This window comes from Aquila chrysaetos, chromosome 14 (assembly GCF_900496995.4).
Source record: "Aquila chrysaetos chrysaetos chromosome 14, bAquChr1.4, whole genome shotgun sequence".
NCBI lineage: Eukaryota > Metazoa > Chordata > Aves > Accipitriformes > Accipitridae > Aquila > Aquila chrysaetos.
Genome location: NC_044017.1, coordinates 19,651,607 through 19,672,091, shown reverse-complemented (window position 1 = coordinate 19,672,091; position 20,485 = coordinate 19,651,607). Strand labels below are relative to the sequence as shown.

Here is a 20,485-nt window from a genome sequence, read left to right as displayed (position 1 = left end):
ATAGGGAAGGGGGCTTTGTTCTTTGCTTCACAGATGGTAAGAGAAAGAGAACTGAAGGCTCTGCAAGACATTTCACAGAGACACATCTGACAGGTGATCAAATCATCGAACACTTCTCCCTGAAAAACAATGTTCAGATGTAGTCTAAGCATACACCCTGTGACAGCAGGAACATACTTTCCTCCTTGTTGACATTCATTTTAATAATAGAAAATGCAAGCAGAATTTCTGGCTATGACAACAACAACAACAAAAAAGTATATGCCTTCATGTTTACGATGCAGAACTCTCATCAATTAATGTATTATTTCTTTACTTGGGGATGACTGTTTTAATAGGAAACTTAACTTTTGATAGTATATGAAATAGTAGTGACTCAGATGTGGAAACACTGTACAGTCTGTTTTAGAAGTAAATGGTCTTATCCAGTATAGGATTATAAATGTTGGTGAAAATGCTATTAATGGTGTTAACATGATGGCTTCCTACTAAATCATGTCCTTGATATTCAGAGCTAAACACATAAACAACATTTCAAGGCTTCTGTCACTCAGAAGAACATTTCTGCAGAATATAAGCAAATCTGTCACTCTGAGATGTATACAGAATTTTAAAAAAAAATGTAAAAAACATGCTCATTTTTAACTCTCCATTGTCCAAAAATGACTCAAAGAGCCTTCAATATTTCATGAAAATTGTAATCTTAATCTCATAGCTCAAAGAAATAGATTGCCAGAAAAAATTTCCCTCTAACACTCGTGGCCTATGTTTGTTGCCTCACTTCATTTCATGTTCAATATGAAACATCAGAAGTGTCACATAATTTATCTTATATATTCTAAGTACACCTACTATAAATTTACAGAAGCTATTAGTGACAAATCTATTAATATGAACAGTTAACCAGTACTGACTTTTTATACTGTGTTGAAAAGCCTACAGCACAAATTCTGAGTGTTTACTTTCTTCATCTAATGACATAAAACATTTTATTCACCATTTAAAACAAAATGAAGCAGAAAATTTTCTTGGGAGTGGGAATTAATTTTCAAGAATGTAGGACTAGCATAAACACACTAACACAACAAAGCTATACCAGCCAACCTGTATATTTGCAAAACTGTACATTTTGCTATAAATTAACAGCCATTACAAAGAAACAACATGAGTGTATACCAGCTGAGGATTTGATCTTTCATGTAGTCTCCAAAATGTTTCTTCGTGTATGGTACTTCCATGAAAATTTGATAGTAAATATTTGGAAGTATGTCTTTTGTGAAGAAATCCTGTACATCCAAGATGAGACAAGAGCTTAGCTGTCTGGCTTACCTCTGATACAAATCATGTGATTTGCACCAAAACTACTAATTTTATTATGTTTCATGATCTTTTCTACTGAATGGGGTTCTGCAACATTTGATGTGTTTTCCATAAAAACTACTTTCCGTAAAAATATTGAAGTGAAATCTACGGTGCATGTCAATATTGTAAACCACATGAAAGTATTGTTGAAAGATCAGGTTTTACCATTATGTCATAAAAATATAATGCATATAGTGGATCAAAATAAATGTCCATGCACCCCAGTGTCCTTTTCTAAGCTTTGGCCATTATCAACAGTTTAAGGACTAAGAATAAGTACAGAGAGCCAAGGAATGATACTTCCTGACTTTCCCTCCAGGTTTCCTTTATGCCTTATTGTTTCTGAAGAACAGAAAAGAATACTTCAACATTTGTTGTTCATTCAAAATAAATAATTAATTAGTAAACATACACACACGTGCCTCCTCTTAGGTACTGAAAGAAATGTTTAACTTCAGTACTCTTCCAAATAGGCAAAAGATTAACTTTTTATTTAAAAGATGTCAAATTAATTTAACCTAAATTGAAATTATACTTACCTTTTTAGCTCTGTTAAAGAGTAAGCTTTGAAAAAACAGTTTCCAGGAATTTTTTTTTTCTTTTTTTTCCTTCTTCTTCTATTATATGTTTCATTTGATGGTGCAAAGGAGAAATAGCTTTTGCATTTTTCCAGACAGGTCCAGTTCCTGTCCATCACACACAAATAAATAAACCAGTATGACCATAAGGTGGAAGGTGGAAAAGTGGTTACAGTTTCAAGTACTTCCATTCAGTGATTTGTCCTAAGCTGCGCCTATAGCAAAAATCACGTGCTTAAGAGTACAAACTAAATAGCGCGCCTAATTGCTGCTCCATTTCTCCATCCCTGTTGTGCAAGGAATTCTGCAGGTTTTTGGGCTGGCAGAGCTGAACTATTCCAGAATTTTATAACTGCAGTCAGGGCATATGAAGGGGGCAGATAATCACACCATTCCCCTTCTCTTCACATTTGGTTTATGTGAGCTGTAACAATATTCTACACAGAAATTTGATTTTCATATTTTTCTAGAGTTTCTTTTCCTGTTATAAAGCAAGACACATTTGAATGTTTAGAAATTCTTATTGGTTGGTATTATCTACAGAAGTGATCTGTGGGAACTTACTGAAACAGTTAAAATTCACCCCACATTTTTCCATTATAGAAATTGCAGACATTCAATCTGTCATTTGACTAACCACATAAATTTAAAAACAATAATTTCTTTCTAACACAGGTTTTCTAAAAGGTTTTCTGGGTGAGTCACTGAAAGGAGACAAGACAAGAATGCACCTTGGTAGCTGGTAGTGTGTGGGGACACTAAACAAAAAAGGCTGTTTAGCAAACATGTAAAGGGAAGATGTTATGTGTTCTTCCACATTCCTCACAGCTATGACTGACTTCAGAAAATATGCCAAATTCTGTATCAGTTTTGCTGGGTCAAAGCTCTTTAGAAAAACAGATGAAAACTGTATGAACATTTTTATAAAAAACTTTCCATTTTAGTCATTACAAATTATTGAAAATCATCATCTCTCTTCTCTAGCAGGAGGAAAGGTATTTCTTCATGATATTATAGGATTACAACAGTTTGTCAGTGGTTTATACCCTTATGGCTTTCCCACTCCAACTTATGTATTCCTCTCTCTACTGAGGCTGACTGATCTCTTTAAATTATCTCATATTTTCTCTACCTAGATGTAATCACTTTCATGATTGGACTTCAGCAGTGTTGCAAATAATGAGGAAAAAAAGCCGCAGAGGCAGTCTTATTACCACATCCCCAAATCACTGCAAATAATGGCTGAAGATAGTTTTCTTCCTAGTGTCTTTAATTCTCTTGTAAAATGCAGGACACAGAGGTCATTTTGAAAAGTGGTGAATATAACTGGTACTGTGGCAAAGACTGTGTACAAATCTGATTATAACTTTGTGAAGTACAACCTGATTTTCTGATCTAGTTTTTAATAAATATAAAAAAAACACAACAAAACAAAACAAACAGAAAAAATTAGGGTTTTTTACTTTAAGAGGCCCAAACAGGTGTGAAACATTAAACACAAATCTTAAAGTTCCCACTCTAGTCAAATATCTATCATAAATTAATATATTTAACTGAAAATCAATGAAATGAGGAGATGGAATCTCTGCTACAACAAGCAGGAAATTAATTCATTTTTAAATATAGTGTGTTGTCATAGTTTTAAAGTCATGCAACCTGATCTCCTACAGAGCTAGAAATGGAAGATTCACAAGAAAGGATTATGAGTTACCCAATAAATGTCTGATTACTTTCCAGTTAGAAGGTCACTTAATGTTTTGTCATTCTTAATGAACATATATAGATATGTAACATATTATACTATATTATGATGTTATGAAATACACTTTATTATATTATCATATTATGATAATATGCTGACAAAAGAAAATATATACTGATATGTGTATTCTAGTTTTATTTTCAAGGTAACTCCAGATATGAAGTATGTAATTTCTTTCCCAGTTGATTATTGTACTGAAGTGGATTTGATTTTATTTTGCAAACATCTAAATTTGGATATCTAGTTAACAATTGAGCTGAGTAAAAATAGACATTGAATTCTGGAAGAGCCAGACAGTTCCACTGATATTTTTCTGGTTCCAAGGGGAATAAGGCAATCATAAACAAAAGTGTCACTATATGACCCTAAGTTAAAAAATATAACATTGTTATAAAGGATGATATATAATAACAGTTAATGTATATTAAATATAATAATATATATAATTATACAAAATAATATACACTTATATATGTATGTATGATATGTATACAACATATATATGCACGTGCACATACACACACACAAATAAAAGCATTCCAAGGACACTTTTCCCAGTGATACATTTTTCCTATTTCAAAGAAATGCAATAGCAGTAGTTTCTAATATCACCAAATGAATCTGTAGAATATTCAATATGATGATTTTCATTCATGTCATTACTTCAAATCAAACACAAGCATCTATATCTATGTCTATGTCATTACACACGAAGACTTTTTTAATAGTGCAGTATTTATTGTGAAGTTAAACACCTAAAAATCAAGGAATGACAGCAGTAAGGGTCTACCATACCTTAAGTCTTTTCTCTTTCTGTCATATACGTAGCCTGCAACAGATCTTAATTGTGCAATCATCTGCTACTTTTCAATTGAGCCTTTCCTCATTTAATGCAGATAACAGATGGCATTCGTTTATTAACACCTACTCAATATTTTTTCTTTACATCATTCAAAGTTTGGTCCTAGGCCCTAGGAATTTCCTACTACATATTTTTCTCTGAAGACAGTATTATAAATTTTCATCTAAACTTTTCTGCGAGGTTGTAATGATCGCACTTCCAAAATATTAGTATGCTTGCTTTCACACCATGTGAATGACAACTGAAGCAAAGAGAAAAAGTTTAAAATATTTACTTTTTCTGAATTTTGCACCTTAAATGCCAGGTTTTGAACATCACGTAGGGCATTACATATTTAAAATGCTTTTCCTATAGCCCCAGTCAAAATTCTGGGGCATCTACACTTCTATAAATAAGACAAACCCCAACTCAGAAGTCCAGCACTCTGGAAAGAGGGATTACATAATAGATGGTAAACCATTAAGATATTGATATAAATTAGTTGCCCTTATCACTCAGAAGATGGGAAATAGAATGAAAGGATCCACTTCTCCAGGGTAGTATTTATTTGCTTGGATCATGACATCATCTTTCTGCTTCTACAGGTAATCTACCATGGAAAAATTAGGATGTGATGATGTAAGCAGAAGTACAAACTTTGTACATGCATGTCCAAGGTCTTGCCTGTTTCTCTCCCTATGCCATTAAAGCTAATAAAAGATTTCAATAGTAATAGCTATAACAGCATTTAAACTGCATCATGTAGTTAGAAACATTGCTCATTATGTCTGTAGGAAGGCAGCTGTGGTAAATTAGACAGCATGTTTGTTATAGCATTTCCTTAAATTTTACTGCTCAACTTTGCAAATGTAATAATGTTCTTTAACACAGATGGGCTTGTGTGTATTATTTTCTTAGTTAAAAAACAAACTCACTTTGAGTTTGAAATTCTAGCACGTGGAGTCATACTGATTTTATTTGCTTCTCCAGAAAAGCAGAAACTTTTGGATAGTTGGCCCTTATCTCTGCAGTACCCTTGCTCTTTTCTTAGTTCTATTTCCTAGGTAGTCCCAGTCTTTCCTATTCCACAACAGCTTATCTTCTCTATATCTTCTGAAGTTTCTTCTTATCTGGCTTTTTTCCCTGCTCAAGTCTGCTTTGTTACTTCTTGGAGTAGCTTTTTGTCCAAATCTAGTGTTATACTCTTCAGAAAATTTTTTCCATTTAATTCCATTAATTTTGATCTCAGTTTTCCTACCAAATGACTTCTAGTTCTCACCTCTTGAACATAGGTTTGTCCATATACTTCTTCTTCCCTTCCTACACCCATCTACCCCAAGGGTCCAGAACAGTTCTTAATTTGTTGCTGCAAACATCACCATGTGGGACTAAGCCTCTGCTAGATCCCCACAGCATATAAGGTCTCTGTCCCAAAGACCTTATACTCAAAGTAGTATAGTCCAGCTGCCTCTTCTGCACTACTCCTTTTTGTACCTCTTGTTGACAATTTTTCCTGACTCCCCCATAAAATCTATTTATTTCTCTCACCCTTTTATTTTTCAGTCTTTTTTTAATTAAACCAGCTTCTTTCTCCTTGCTGGCTAGAATTTTTACATTGATATTTGCTTCACACTAAGTGAAAGACAAAGGTTTTCTACTTTGCTGGAATATAATGAAATTCATAACGACTGTTTCAGGACAAAAACAAAAACTGCCCCTGTAATACGGAGTCTCCCAGTCATATCTGGGTGCCCTTGTCATTATGCTAAAGTCAGAAAACTTTCTGAGTTTCCTCTGTTCAGCCCCATGATGAACGCCTGTTTACACGGGTGATTCATGCAGCTTGGGTGTAGGTTTTGTGGCTCTAATCTTCTACAAAGTGAGAAGGGTTTGAAACCCAGATTTAAACTCCCTGTAACAATGTTTTTCTGTAAAGAATGGTACTGTCACTACCTCCACTGTTGGCTTCTCAGGGAGATATCTAGCTTAATCTGTATCACAGTGAGAGGCCTAAGGGGTCCTGTAAGACAAATTGCCTGAAATGTCTTCTGGGATCTAAAGTAGAAATCAGTTGCATAAGTCTTAAGTTACAGGGGAAGAGGTGAACTGAAAAGATTTTACAATGTGAAATTTGAGAAAAACTTGTAAGTAGTCTTGTTATAAATGATAATTTATGTTGAAACCTTAAACTGTCTTTAGTTGATATATAGGAAACATCTTTTCTTGCAGACTAAAAGGTAGCACCAGAAGGTCTTTAACTTTTGGTTTGTAAAAAGTTAAGCCATTTGCCAGATGACAAAGATAGTTTGTATGCTTGAATTTTCCTGGCATTCAGAATTGATCCAATTTGTGAATGGTTGTGTAAAACTCAGTTTTCTTTTACTTCTTATAGACTATAAATCCATCTAGAGATTTAAGTAGATGGTTCAAGAGTTTGCGGAGAGATTCAGTTGTTTAAACACACGTTACCTAATGCCATTTTTCAGGTCATCCTGTTTCATATCTGACAAACACCATGCGGTGTCTCAGCAAACACAAGACATCTCACATGGCACTATGATGAGGCGGCTGAAAGCCATCCTTGGGAAGAAATTAATCTCATCTAAATGTAGACACCTACAACACAGACTTTTACATTCCAGCCAGTCATTACAGGGTCATTTTCTACTCAATGGAGAGCAATAAGTACTTCAAGAGCCTAATTTATCTGATTGAATGTACATGTCTACTCCAGGATGAGATGAACCATGCCCTAAAGGTATCTTTTAAATATAAAGGTATCTAACACGATTAGCTGAGATTTGGACATCTATATTGTAGACATCAGCATTTACTCAGATGAATAGGACTCGTGTCAGCAGAAGTGAAAGAATTTCCTGGCAAAATGAGTCTGCCAGACAATGATTCTCTAAAACTGAAATATCTAATTATCTTTTTGAGTTTGGCACATTGGCTTCCAGGTTGTCTGGTGTTTCAAAACCCACAGCTCAAAGTTAGCCCCCCTATTGACTAACTTGCAATTCCAAACTCATGGGTGAGCTAACAGCCCAGGCGACTAAACTTTCCCAACCTAAGAATGCAGCTAGACTGAAGTCAGGCACACTGAAGGATCATGCAAACTCAAGCAATCTTCCATTCAGGATGGAAGTATCTTGGAGGGATTGCTCTTAAGCTCTGCATGCTGAAATGGATTGCTAACAGAAATCAATACTATCCTTGTTAACTTCACAGGTGTTCACTGAATTCAAGAATATGTGACTCAACACGGAATAAATCAAACCATGAATTGAAGGGCACATGGAAAACTGTAGCAGGAATTAAATGGAGGTAAATGAAATAAACAAATATACTGATATCTTCCATTGGGAAGATGGAATTCATTCACTTCTTATTGTCCAGCTCTGAACTTCAAACTGATGTTTTGCATGTATTTATTAAATAAATTTATTTATTTATTAAACAGGTAAGTTTGGACTTTTTTTTTTCTTTATTTGCCATTGTTCTATTGGATGTATCTAAACTGAAATACAGGTTTGAAAATAATACTTGGGAATTTAAATATCATATCAAGGATATGAACAGGTTAGATGATATTTCTGTACTCCTTATGGAATGAAAAAAAAAAGATCTGATGAGAAATCTGTTCTCCAAAATGTAATCTGTTTCATAGCCTATGAAAATAGGCTGATTAGTAAATTTCTTGTGCTGTTTATGAATTCATGACAAAGCTGCTCCCCCAGAGGAAACAGCAGAAACAGCAGACTGAAAGATTATTTCAAAGCTGACCTTCTAGGTGGTGCTCCAATGACATCCCTTATAGTACACTCCATTACTGTAGTATAGTTATTAGAATATAATAAAAACAAATTCTGGTTTTCTGTGTCTAGTCAAGTTGACTATAAAGAAATGGCTGCCTTTTTTAATGGTCGATTAAACACTTATGATTACATAGCCAAAGAATCACAGCTTTCCTTACAGAAGATACTTGAGGTTAGTATGCCATATAAATCAGCAAACATATTTTAGAACAAGTAAATGACTAGACATTAGTAACAAGCAGACTGAAAATATCATGAAAGCAATTAAAAATATTTATAGACTATGTTTTATGAAACCAAAATAATAGTCATTTTTTCAGGAGATGACTATTTACTGTAAATAATACAGTTAATGGTATACATTCATCATATCTTGCATTAATTAGATTTTTTTCTTTCCGTTAGGATCTATGAAACAGTTTTAAGTACCAATGTCAACAACAGTTAACATGATTAAAACTGCATTCCTAATAAGAATTTTATCCCAACTTGTATTAATGTTTATTTTAAAATGCTTCTGTGCTGTGGAGCCATCTGTTTCTTGCTAGTTATAGTACCTGAGTTCTACAACCATAGGACCCGAGGGAGATTTTCACCTATTTTTTCTTCATGGTATAGCAGACATTCACTACTTCATTCAGAAGAAATATGTCAACTGAAGTTAAGAATTTGTAGTCAATGGGAAAATGTTTTCAAACTTTTAAAACTGAAACTTCTTGACAAGTCCTCTAATTGTATTGGCATTCTTGCTGGCTGTGAATTTGAAATTGTTGATTTCCTTGCATTATTCTAGGAAGAAGGGAAGAGCACTAGCAGTCAAAATCAGTCATGTTTCTGTATTTATGTTAAAAAACACACTAGCTTTGCACATAAGCTTTCTTTAAACATATGACTTTCAAATCACCTTTGGAAGAACATTAAAATCAATTAAACAATAAGTAAATTCTCATTTAAAAAAAGAAATCAATCAGCTGTCATTTTTGATTGATTATTCTGGAATAGAGTGGTGTTTAATCTATGAATTTATTGCACATTATTCTACTACTATAAAAACAGCATGTGAATTAGTTATGACATATCTCATAGTAAATGGACAGAAAATTTAGTTTCCCTTTTGAAGTCTTGGTTGTAGAATGTGATCATCTGCTCTTGATTTGGTAGGTCATTCCTGTTAAGTACAAAACTATATTACTTTCTAATAAAGGTCAGATTTTTAAGTAATAAGAGCTACAAAATTTCACATGTTAGAAAAGAATACATGGTATATAGAGGTAAGATTGTGTTTTACAGGTTTTGCCAATGGGGATTTCGCATGAAAGGTAAATCAGGCTTGGGTGATATTACAACACACTGTAAAATATACATACATACATACTTTAATCAGATTGAGACAGAATAGGGATACATATAGAAAGGTATACTTATAACACTCAAAATTTTGTCTGGATTGGAAAAAATATACAGTCCTCTGTAATCAGTAGTTTATAACATGTCATGAACATGGATAAGGATTTTAGTAAGAACAAAATGACTTAGTGTCTTGGACAAAATGCTTACTAAAATCTTGGAAGGAAGGAAAAAAAGGAACCAGAAGTGAGGTATTAAATACATCTGATTTCTCTACTACAAATACACTAAAAAATCAGAGTACAGTAGAATCATTGTTTCCCTAGTGTTTAAAATAAGGTTACACTAAGAGATATATTATCACATACACATTATGTAAGTGATGGTGATATCTATGTGATAAATTAAAGAGCTTAGTGACAAATTGCATTTATCCTGTCCTTTAGATCATCTCACCTGCAGTCTTTCTACTAATTGATTGCCACTGGGACTACTTTTACTACTTTCAGATGCAAATAGGTGAAGTCAGACAATGGCCATATTTAGGCTGACTTGCATAGGGATAGCAGAGAACATTCGTCACTTGCTGGGCAGTTGGCTCTACATGTCTGGTGGAGAGAAAAAATAAGGTTGCTGTTCACATCTAGCTTATATATAGATATGGGACCTCATAGAGAGCACCTGCTCCTAGTCAGTCAGGGTTTCCCTGGTTAGAAAACTGCTGAGTTTGAAACAGACTGGAGCCCATGTTTGTAGTCATGAAGAGTGCAGTGAAGAGGGGCTGCATGAAGGCTAGGTCCAGTGTTAACCAGATGCCTCAGTCATGCAAAAGCATAAGTACATTCACTATTATCAAAATACTAAATATTATATAATAAAGACTACAGCCAAGGCACAAGAAGAAGAACAGGAAAGTAAAACTCATCTCTCAGGTGAAGGGGACTATGGGAGTTTCATTTAAAAATGACAGCAGAAATTAGAATGGCATATGAGGGAGAAAGGCATTGAGCAACCTGAGCTAAAAATGAATTTGATCTTGCTTTGAGACCTCTGAAGGTCCCTCCCAACATAAACTAGCAAGAATCCCTTTTTTTGGGGAATCTCTTCTGTTTTCACTTCTCTCAGGTTTTGGGAATCAAACATTTCAGGTATGGTTTACCACTACTTTCCTTTCTGTAATAAAATAATAAAAATAATAATAAAAAATAAATATAATAATAATAATAATAATATTAATATGCTGCATAATATAGGAGGGAGATCTTGTGAATCGGGGGGGTGGGGTGTGAGAAAAATCAAAACTCTCATGCTTCTACTAACTTCAGAGCTCCCTTTCCCTGGCAGGCCTCCAAGACCTTTCTTATTTTATGCAGTCTTTGGGGTAAAAAGGAGGCTGCCAGTTTCTGATTAAAATCTCCCTTGGCTGTTGTCCTGGCTGGCAGACTATCTTCCTTTTTTTTTTACCTGCTGGTTATTTAATACACTTTACTCTACAATTAGCCCACAGGGGCTTGCTAAAGGCAGACAGTCCTCTCACCCCCTTTTGGCTGTATGCAGTCATACAAATGGTTCAAGATCACAAACTGAGATATCCAGAATACTTTGCTGGGAAGCTCTGCATAGGAGCTTCTACTGAAGCTTTACTTCTAACTCTGTCATTTCATATATATTCAGTGCTGCTAAAACTAAGGACAATCATTATAACAAAAATGTATTGATCTAATTCTTATAAAAATATTCAGCATTTTAACTTAACATTCAAACACAGGAATGGAAAGAAAGAAATGGAAAGATATTTACTCCCAGCAAAAAAGATGGTAGTATTGATGTGCAATTGCAGACTGGTTGAGAGTGTTTATTTAAAGTTGTGTCAGCCTTCAGATGCTCTCATCTCTGTTAGGAAGTTCATGACAGCAGTAAATTACTAGTCTGTATAATCCTTAGCAGTTATGACTACTAGTAGCATAGGCAGTGAGACACTTCCTGATTTCACCCTTTGTCATTTCTCCAAACACTCCCAATTCAAACTTCCGAGTTCGAATTATTCTTACTTAGGGAAGTCAGACTTTTTGTAGAAATTTTGATTTTCATATAAGCCAGGAGAAAGCCTCAATTAGCCGGGGCAGAGGAGTTTACTTTCCATAGTTTCACCACATGAGTGAAGGGTTCAGATCAGAATCTTGCTATGGCCGAATATGGTTCTGGTAAGAATTAGGCTACAAGAAAGATGTCTCTTGTTAGTAGTGCCTCCTGCAGACCCAGGAATTCTGTGCTTTCTAAGTGTGCAGCTCACTTACTTTGGCTTTGAGTCCTGTCTCTGTTCTGTCTCTTAGAATGCGTATCAAGGGCATGAAAGAGTATGGTGCACAATTAAGAGAAATTATTTAATTATTTTTGGCACATTTTGTGATATCGTGGTGCAGGACTATCTGACCAAGTGCAAGAATAATTGATAAAGATGACTACATTCCCTAAAAGTTTTACAAACTGCAATAAAAAGCTATGCTATAAATCCAAAATGACCTGCAAAACTCAAGGGAAAAGTGAATATGGTCTCTTCCCAGTTATTCTAGCAGAGACAATATAATTTTTGAATTTCATGACAGCTCTATTGCTTTTTGTGCCATGATTTGGCAGTGTGTTATGGGTACCTTCATCCAGAAATGCTCTTTCATCCAAGACTGCAAAGTCAAGACTTTTCTTGTCATCCTTTTATGACATTGTAACTTGAAAAAGATCCAACACTAAATACAACGAAGAAAATTATCCAGAAATCAGCACTATCTGAAGTGCATTTAATTCTGAGTGACTGAGTAACAAATTAGTCATTATGGCAAGGGCAACACTTTTGTATATATTTGTTTTTCATGAAAATAATTACAAGCAGACAGTATTTTACATTTTTTTAAAGAAAGATTGCATATTAAAAGTGAATTTAATTTATTTGAAAGATATCTCTTAGGTTACAGAAATAGATTAAGTGTGTAGAATTACAAAGAGAAGGGAGTGAGTGAAGCTTTTTGTAATATTATGTTTGGGATTCATCACACCTGAAATATATATATCTGAAATGTAACATCAAGGTCTAAGCTAGCTACCATTGTCTGCTTTTATAGGCAGTGGAGAGAAATAGTGCTTTCGGAAGGCAATTCATCTGATCTTTCCTAGATGCCTCTCTTACGAGATGCCTATTGCTTTCCATTGAGTACACAGAGTAAGAAAACTAGCCTAGATTTATATATCTGTGTCATGGTTATTTATGACAGATGAATTCACCTATATCACTTAACTACACACATAACACAAACACGAGGCAGGAAGACAGCTTATACCCCAAGGAAACTGCAACCCCCAAATTAGATAAAAGATAACTGAAATAAAAAAAAAACAACAAACCAACAAACAAGCCACCACCAGCCCCCCCCCGCCCCCAAAATGCAAACTCCCCCAAAACAAGCAAGCAACCAACCAACAAAAAAAAAAAAACCATCAAAGAGCAGTGTCATCCTCGGCGGTTGTCCATGCATAGTAAGCATTGTGCAGTTTGACTGATGCCTTGTGTAGTTCTAATTGAACAGATTTCCAGGAAGGTAGTGGTGTAGCTTTACAGGTGTTTGTAGCAAAAGTATCAAAGCAAGCATTAAGAAAGATTATCTGAACATTTAACAGATGGATTCAGATACGTGGCTGCATAAAAGTGGTCTTGTCTCAGAACTAATATGCAGAAAGTTCATAGGCCAAATATAAGTATCCAGAAGGAGGTTCAGATCAAAGACAACGTTCATTTTCTGGACTTGAAACATTTTGATGGCTAAAATAGGGCAGAAGGGAGATCTGGAAGGAAAGAATAAGACCTCTCTTCCAGACATGTTGAACCTGAGCTGCTGATACACATTGAACCTGAGCTACTGATGAGGTTGCCATGAGGAGATGCCAGAATTCTAAAAACAAAACTTGCAGAATGATCCAAGATCAACATTTAAATGAAAACCCTGATGAATATCACAGTTTCATAGTGAAGTTTAATCACTAGTTATTCAAAGAAATGATAATAGCAAAATTTAGTTATTGATGTTTTCATGCTTGGTTAGAGTTAGAAATGTTAAGTACACAATTAAACTTTACATCAGATGGTAGATTATTTATGAAATCTTCCTTAAAACTTTTTGGCTTTATTAAGCTGAGGAAATAAAAAGCCAGATAATAAACATGATGTATGTTTTAGTTATCAGCATGCTTGTATAGAAAAAATAATTGAAGTTCTAAAGTATGACTGTATTGACCTTATTCAGTCATAGTAAATATTACTCTTCTAAAATGTGAATTGCTTCCATAGGACTCCTGGAAGAGTAATGTGAAGAACAGTGACAAAATTGGGCTCTATGTGAAGATGCTGCCTTAATCAAATTCCAAGTAAAAATACAAGTTTCATTATACACATTTTCACAGAGAGGAAAGAAGCTGTAGTCTATCCAACCAGTATGAAAGTGTACCCACAAAAAGTAAACCCGGCAAAATGAGTTAATGCACATTTATAGTAACTGTTTTGTATGTTTTGTTTAGAAAGTACACTATGCAGAACAATTAACTTAAAAGGATCAAGTACATGTGGGAAAGAAGATTATCAGAGGAGACTGCAACTAAGGAAATGTTTTGCAGATGTACTGCATTTAAATTAATAAAATCTCATTAGGTTTTATGTTTGCCAATAACGGCTGGAAAAGTTACCATACATTGTAGGAACAATTACCCAAATCTTCACTGTCTCATTAGGTTTGTCATACTGTTTTCATTATAATACATTAGAACTTGCAAGTGAGCCTTCAGTAATGACATATTGTTCCAATTCTCCTTTCAGCAGGCTCTAAGATATTTTAGTATTTGTGTTATAAGCCAGCAGGTGTCTTCACTTTGGTTTTTTCTGAATCGGTTTTATACACAGACCTCCAGACACAGAATGGAATGTAAAAGGGCTTTCAACAACCACATAAAAATGAGTCTGATTAGAGTAGGGCAATACACACTATTTTTATGTTTTTATGATAATTCAAGGTACTAAAAATGTGCATCTTTGGAGTATACATCTATTCCTGTAAGTCCTGTTAGTGAAAGCTGTATTAATGTAGATAAACCATGTGATATATAAAGTTTGCAAATTTGCATAACAAATGGAAGGCATAAAGCTGATTTGAATATCTAAGGCATTATAAACTTCAATGAGAACAACCAACATTGTTTGAGCTTGTAAGGCACTTGCATTCAAATGAGTAAGATTTAAAAAGGATATGATTTTTAAAACACTTTGAAGCTTCCTACTTCAGGTCTTAAGAAGCTCAAGGTTAAAACAAATATTGGATTTAAGTGAGGAGGGGAAAAGGTTTAGAAACAATTTGAAAAAGAAATCACCTATATTTATACCTATTTGGTCTGAATGTCACATGACCTTCAAAAAATGAGAGGTTGTTTTGTGTGCTGTCTGTGAGAAAATAAAACTCCAGTAAACACATCCTCTTAGATCTGCAAGGATACTGTTTTTTCATTTTAGCTACATAATGAAGTAAAATGTTAAATATCACATTAAGATAGGTTCTTGGACATCCCGAAAATCTGACAAGAATATTGTACTTACACCATTGCAAGAGCTGGATTTTCAATTGCTTCAGATTTTTGTTATGAAGCTCTTTTATGTGATAACTGCAGGCTGAACACAGCGTCAAGAAATGCGGGTTTATCATTCAAAATATTTAAAAGTTAAAATAGACTTTTCTGATTTATTTTCATTTCTTTAAATTTGCACTTTTTAATAGTTTTAATTTCTCATTCTCTAAATGTTTCATATTTATTCCTAGAAATGGAGAAACCTGAAAGCAGGATCAGAGAAAATAGGGAAAATTGAAGGAAAAAAAATAAGTCTAACAGACTATAGCTGGTACTGAGGGACATTTTCCATCTTCTCCAATCCTGTCTCATGGAAGAATGTGAGGAAAAGAACAAGTGACACATGCTTATTATCATTTTTAAATGAACCAGCCTACCAATTAATTTTAACTAGATACAGGGTTAGTTGTCTAAAATCAAACAGCTTATTAAAAGTACCACAATTAAAATTGAATTCTTGTCCTGATTTGACAAATAATAACTGTTTCAAGTGATTTCTGAAAATTTCTGGACAATGTATTAAATCATAGCCATTTCTGTGCATAAACAAAGCAGTTGTTGTCAGGGCAGGAAATTAATAGGGGCTACAAAATAGTCTCTGATCCACTGCCTATTTTGCCTTTACCACAGACTTGCTACAGCTGCTGTCACCACAGAGCAGAATGACAGCTATAGTTGTGATAAAAATTGTTAATATTAATTGCTTGAAACAGAAAATTTTCATCAGCTTTCCATTACCATGAAACAGCATGAGATTCCTCTCAACGAGCGTCAGGCACAGTGTAAACATCTCTAATGACCTACCTATTACAGACAGAAATATGTATACAGGAAAATTAAACGAACCAATCTCTAGAAGTACCTGTTTCTCCTCTGGAGAGAAACTATGGTGGCTATCTGTGGATTCTACCCACAGTTATAGACCAATATATTCAGGTCATGAGCTCATGAACCTGGCAGGGGGTTGGGAGGGAAAGCAGAAAAAAACCTCAACAACCCCTAAGCAAGTGTGAAAACCTCCAAAAAGATCATAAGAAATTGTAGGGAATCTGGAAAATAAAAATCAGATCAGTTTTTGTGAAGACCAAATATAAAAGTAGCCCAAAAAGCATATTGTTTTCTTAGAAAGTTAACCTTATAAATACTAAAGAAAAATCTCACAGTATCACAAATCTATTCTCTTCACTGCAACAGAATATTCTTTATTTGTTTTACATTAAATATACACCTTGTCTTTTATTTATTAAACAGATCTGAAAGCCAAAGGCATACAAAAACGTAGAATTATAGTGCTGCTGTGACAAAGACAACCAAAAATCATTCTGATGTCAAACAGGAGATACTTTCATGGGACATTTCCCTGACACAGGTAAACGATAGCTTTTCCCAGACAACTCAGTTGGAGCTCTCCAGCGCTACTCTTGAGCCATAGTGAAATGGACTTTATAACAACTTTACACCTGGACAGCTTGCTCTCTTAGCCCATATTACTCCATTTTATCTTCTGCCTGATGGTCACCCCTGCTGTTACTTATTACTGTACTGATACCCTTGGGTCTGCTCTTTTTAAGATACAGGTTTTCTTAATTAATGTATTTCTTGCTGCTCTATTTTTTTCTCACGTTTAATTTGTCCATGAACTTTAATTAAGCTCCTTCATCATGGCTCACAGGTTTGGCAAGCTTCATGTGTATATATATATCTGCTCACCCAGCAAGATGGCCCAAGTTTTCTAACTCTAAAAAAATTCTATTACTTCAGTTCATGTCTTGCATATGGGAGTTAACAATAATAAAAAAGGGATAAATAGATTAGCTTAGGTTCATTGTTTTTAGCATAGAAAGTTAATGATTTCTCTTTTTTTTTATCAGAGAAAATATACTGGGTATAAATATAAATTAGATGAAACTAGCTTCTGCATATTCAAATATTTGTTTAATACTTACTCTGAACCAAAAAAGTTCTAATTCTTCTCTGAAAGTGTCAGTCAACAGTAGAATGCACCCACTCACATGCACCTCCTTCACCCTTCTTTGACATAATATATTTTTTCACATACCTATCCATAGTTAAGTTTTCTTACATGTAAACAAAAATCCTCTGAAATGTGTCAGAAACATCATATTGTGATCAAAAAAAGTGAATCTGGTTGGTCCTATAAATATCTACTTGGATTTTCCAGGTTCCTAAGGATTTCTATTTTACCTGCTGCACCTCATTCCTGGCTTATTAACAAATGTATCTATGATCTTTGAGCATGCACTTTATTTTCTCATCTCATTTGCTCTAGATTATGTTGTACAAAATTTGTGGAAGATTTGTGGGAAATGTTCTCATTGATGCTAATAATTCATGTCAGTACTATGTATTAAGCTAGTCTACCTATTGATTTGAGAGAGCTGCATGCTGGATTCTCTTCTAGTTAGTGTTATTACTAATTTTTTTTTTTCCCTATATAATCTTTTCTGAAATCTCCTACTTCACTAAGAGGTTACAAAAACTAATAATGCAACCCAAATCTTGATTAGAGCAGACCAAACTTTTGGATCTTTTTAGCCTGATTTCTCAGTAAAAACCTGTCATATTAGTGTTGCGTCGTGAAAGATGGGACTTTGCCTGTTTTTCAGTACAAACAAGAGCAACTTGAAGGATTCTTCTGAGCCAAGAACACACAGCAACCCCAATTTTATTCCTTATTGTTTCTCTACCTAGATCTGTGGTCAGACATGTTGTTTTGGGTTTGTGTGGCGGGGTTTCAGTACCAGGGTAGGGTCTGCAGGGCCGGCTCCTGCTGGAAGCTGCTGGAAGCTTCCCCGGCCGGGAGCTGGACCCGCCTCTGGGAGAACAGATTCCAGAGGGGAAACCTGCCGGGAGTCGGGGGATCGGGATGGGAGAGGAACCCCTGTGCGGATCCCGAGGGCAGGGGGGAAGGAGGGGATGCCCCTCCAGCCCGTGGGGAGACCAGGCGGCAGGCTGTCCCCCCCCAGCCCACGGAGGGGAGCGGGGGAGCAGATGCCCACCTGCAGCCCAGGGAGAGAGGAGCCCACGCCGGAGCAGGGGGTGGGTGCCCCCCAAGATGGCCGCCGCTCCCTGGGGAAGCCCGCGCTGGGGCAGCCTGGCACTGAAGGACCGCGGCCCGCGGGAGGGAGCCGCGCCGGGGCGGTTCGTGAGGAACTGCAGCCCGCGGGAAGGACTCACGATGGAGCAGTTGGTGGAGGACCGTCTCCCGCGGGAGGGACCCCTGGCGGAGCAGGGGAGGAGTGCGGAGTCCTCCTCTCCCTGAGGAGGAAGGAGCGGCAGAGACAAGGTGTGGAGAACTGACCCCGACCGCCATTCCCCGTCCCCCTGCCCCGCCGGGGGAGGAGGGAGAGAGAACCGGGAGTGGGGCTGAGGCGGGAAGGAGGGCGGGTCGGGGGGAAGGTGTGCTAAGGTTTGGGTTTACTTCCCAATATCCTTGTTTTGATTTGATTGGTAGCAAATTAAATTGATTTTGTTTCTTCCCCAAGTTGAGTCTGGTTTTTGCGCGTGACAATAATCCGTGAGTTATCCCTCCCTGTCCTTGTCTCAACCCACAAGCTTTTCTTTATACATTCTCCTCCTCATCCTACCAGAGCAGGGGGAGAAGAGTGAGTGAGCAGTCTCGTGGTGCTTTGTTGCTGGCTGGTCTTAAACCACAACACATGGCACAGATAACTTACCTCTTATCTGAAAACTTTTCTTCTCCATCAGGGAAAGCAGTCATTCATATGTGGGAAAAGTGATCACCTTATCATTCCCATTTCCATTGGCTTGGAGTTGACCATGTAAAAGAAGATGCAGTTGAGGAAGCTCTCTCTGAAGTTCCCTCACCTCTTCTGGAGAAAAGATCGCAGGCTGGATAGAAAGGGCCCATACTTGGTACCTGATTTATTAAATCTTATTTGGTCCTGTTTAGACTCTCTGTGAATGATACCCACCCTTTTGGCACATTACATGATCCCTCTCTAATTCACAGAATGCAACTACTTTGCCCTTAACCATCAACTAGTTTAGTTCAAGGAGTTTGTGCTGAAGTGCTAAGAAAGCAGCGTTCAAGACTGTCGCTAATCAAGTAATTGTGTGATAGAATTGCACGATAAAACACCAATGTGTCTGCTAAAAATCACACAGAAATTACATTAAGAAGATATAACTTGAAGTTTCAAAGTCAAACCCTTACAAGCTAGGAATCACCAGAATTAGGGCTGATCAAGCAATCTGAAATCTACCTTATGTGTTTATTCATTATAAGAAGCTTCTATTGGTATGGTTACAATGAAAGACTATACCATAATGCATATGCCCTCTGTGGCAGATTAAAGGTTGCAGCAGCCAACTGAATTCTTTTATGTTTTACTTATGCTTGAAGATTACTTCCAATTACTAAGATTTACTTTGCAATCTTGTTGTTCTTTGAACATAGACTTTCTTGGGATGAAATGGTAATTAATGCAGGATGCACCTGTGTAAGTTACACCTACACTGTGTACGTGCACAATCACGTTTTGCAACACTTAGTGGAACATGTATCATTGATTAAGTGGAGCTACTTGAGCAAGAGCTTTAACCTTATTAGATTGCCTGTCTGAACCCTCAGCAAGGCACCCTACAAAGCAAGAGCCCTATTTCTGAGATGCACATTGTCCTGTCTAGGTCACATAGTGCTTCTTAAGAGAAAGAGCTGAAATGTAACTTCTTTATTCCTGTGTCAATACATTTTTTAAATCATGTAAATCCTTCGAAATGTACTTCTTAACAGTGCCAGAAACCAATCATAAGCTCTTGCCCTTTGAAATGTAGGACAAATGACCACAACCAGAGATATAATAAAAATGAGAAGGGCAGGAAATTTCAAATAACACAGGAATTATTTTTTTAAGTGCTAGAGAGGTTTTTTACTGCTTTAGTTATATAAATTGGCACTTCTCATTTTTCTACATTATATTACTGAACTAAAAAAAAAAAAATCAACAAAGGATAACTAGGAACCGGTAACTAGACTACCCCATCTAAAATCACATGCTAATAGACTCTCCACCACAACAACAATAAAAACCAGTAACAATAAATGCCTGTGTAATTCCATGTAAGCTTTGGCTTT

General features: G+C 35.9%; 1 long non-coding RNA gene across 2 annotated transcripts in view; it reads right to left on the bottom strand.

The window, feature by feature from the left end:
- Positions 1-7,979: 7,979 nt before the first annotated feature.
- LOC115350789 overlaps positions 7,980-20,485 on the bottom strand; it is a 102,806-nt gene continuing 90,300 nt past the window's right edge. For both annotated transcript variants that reach the window (XR_003926615.1, XR_003926616.1), the window contains one exon: positions 7,980-9,529. This is a non-coding gene — a long non-coding RNA (uncharacterized LOC115350789). The remainder of the gene's footprint in view (positions 9,530-20,485) is intronic.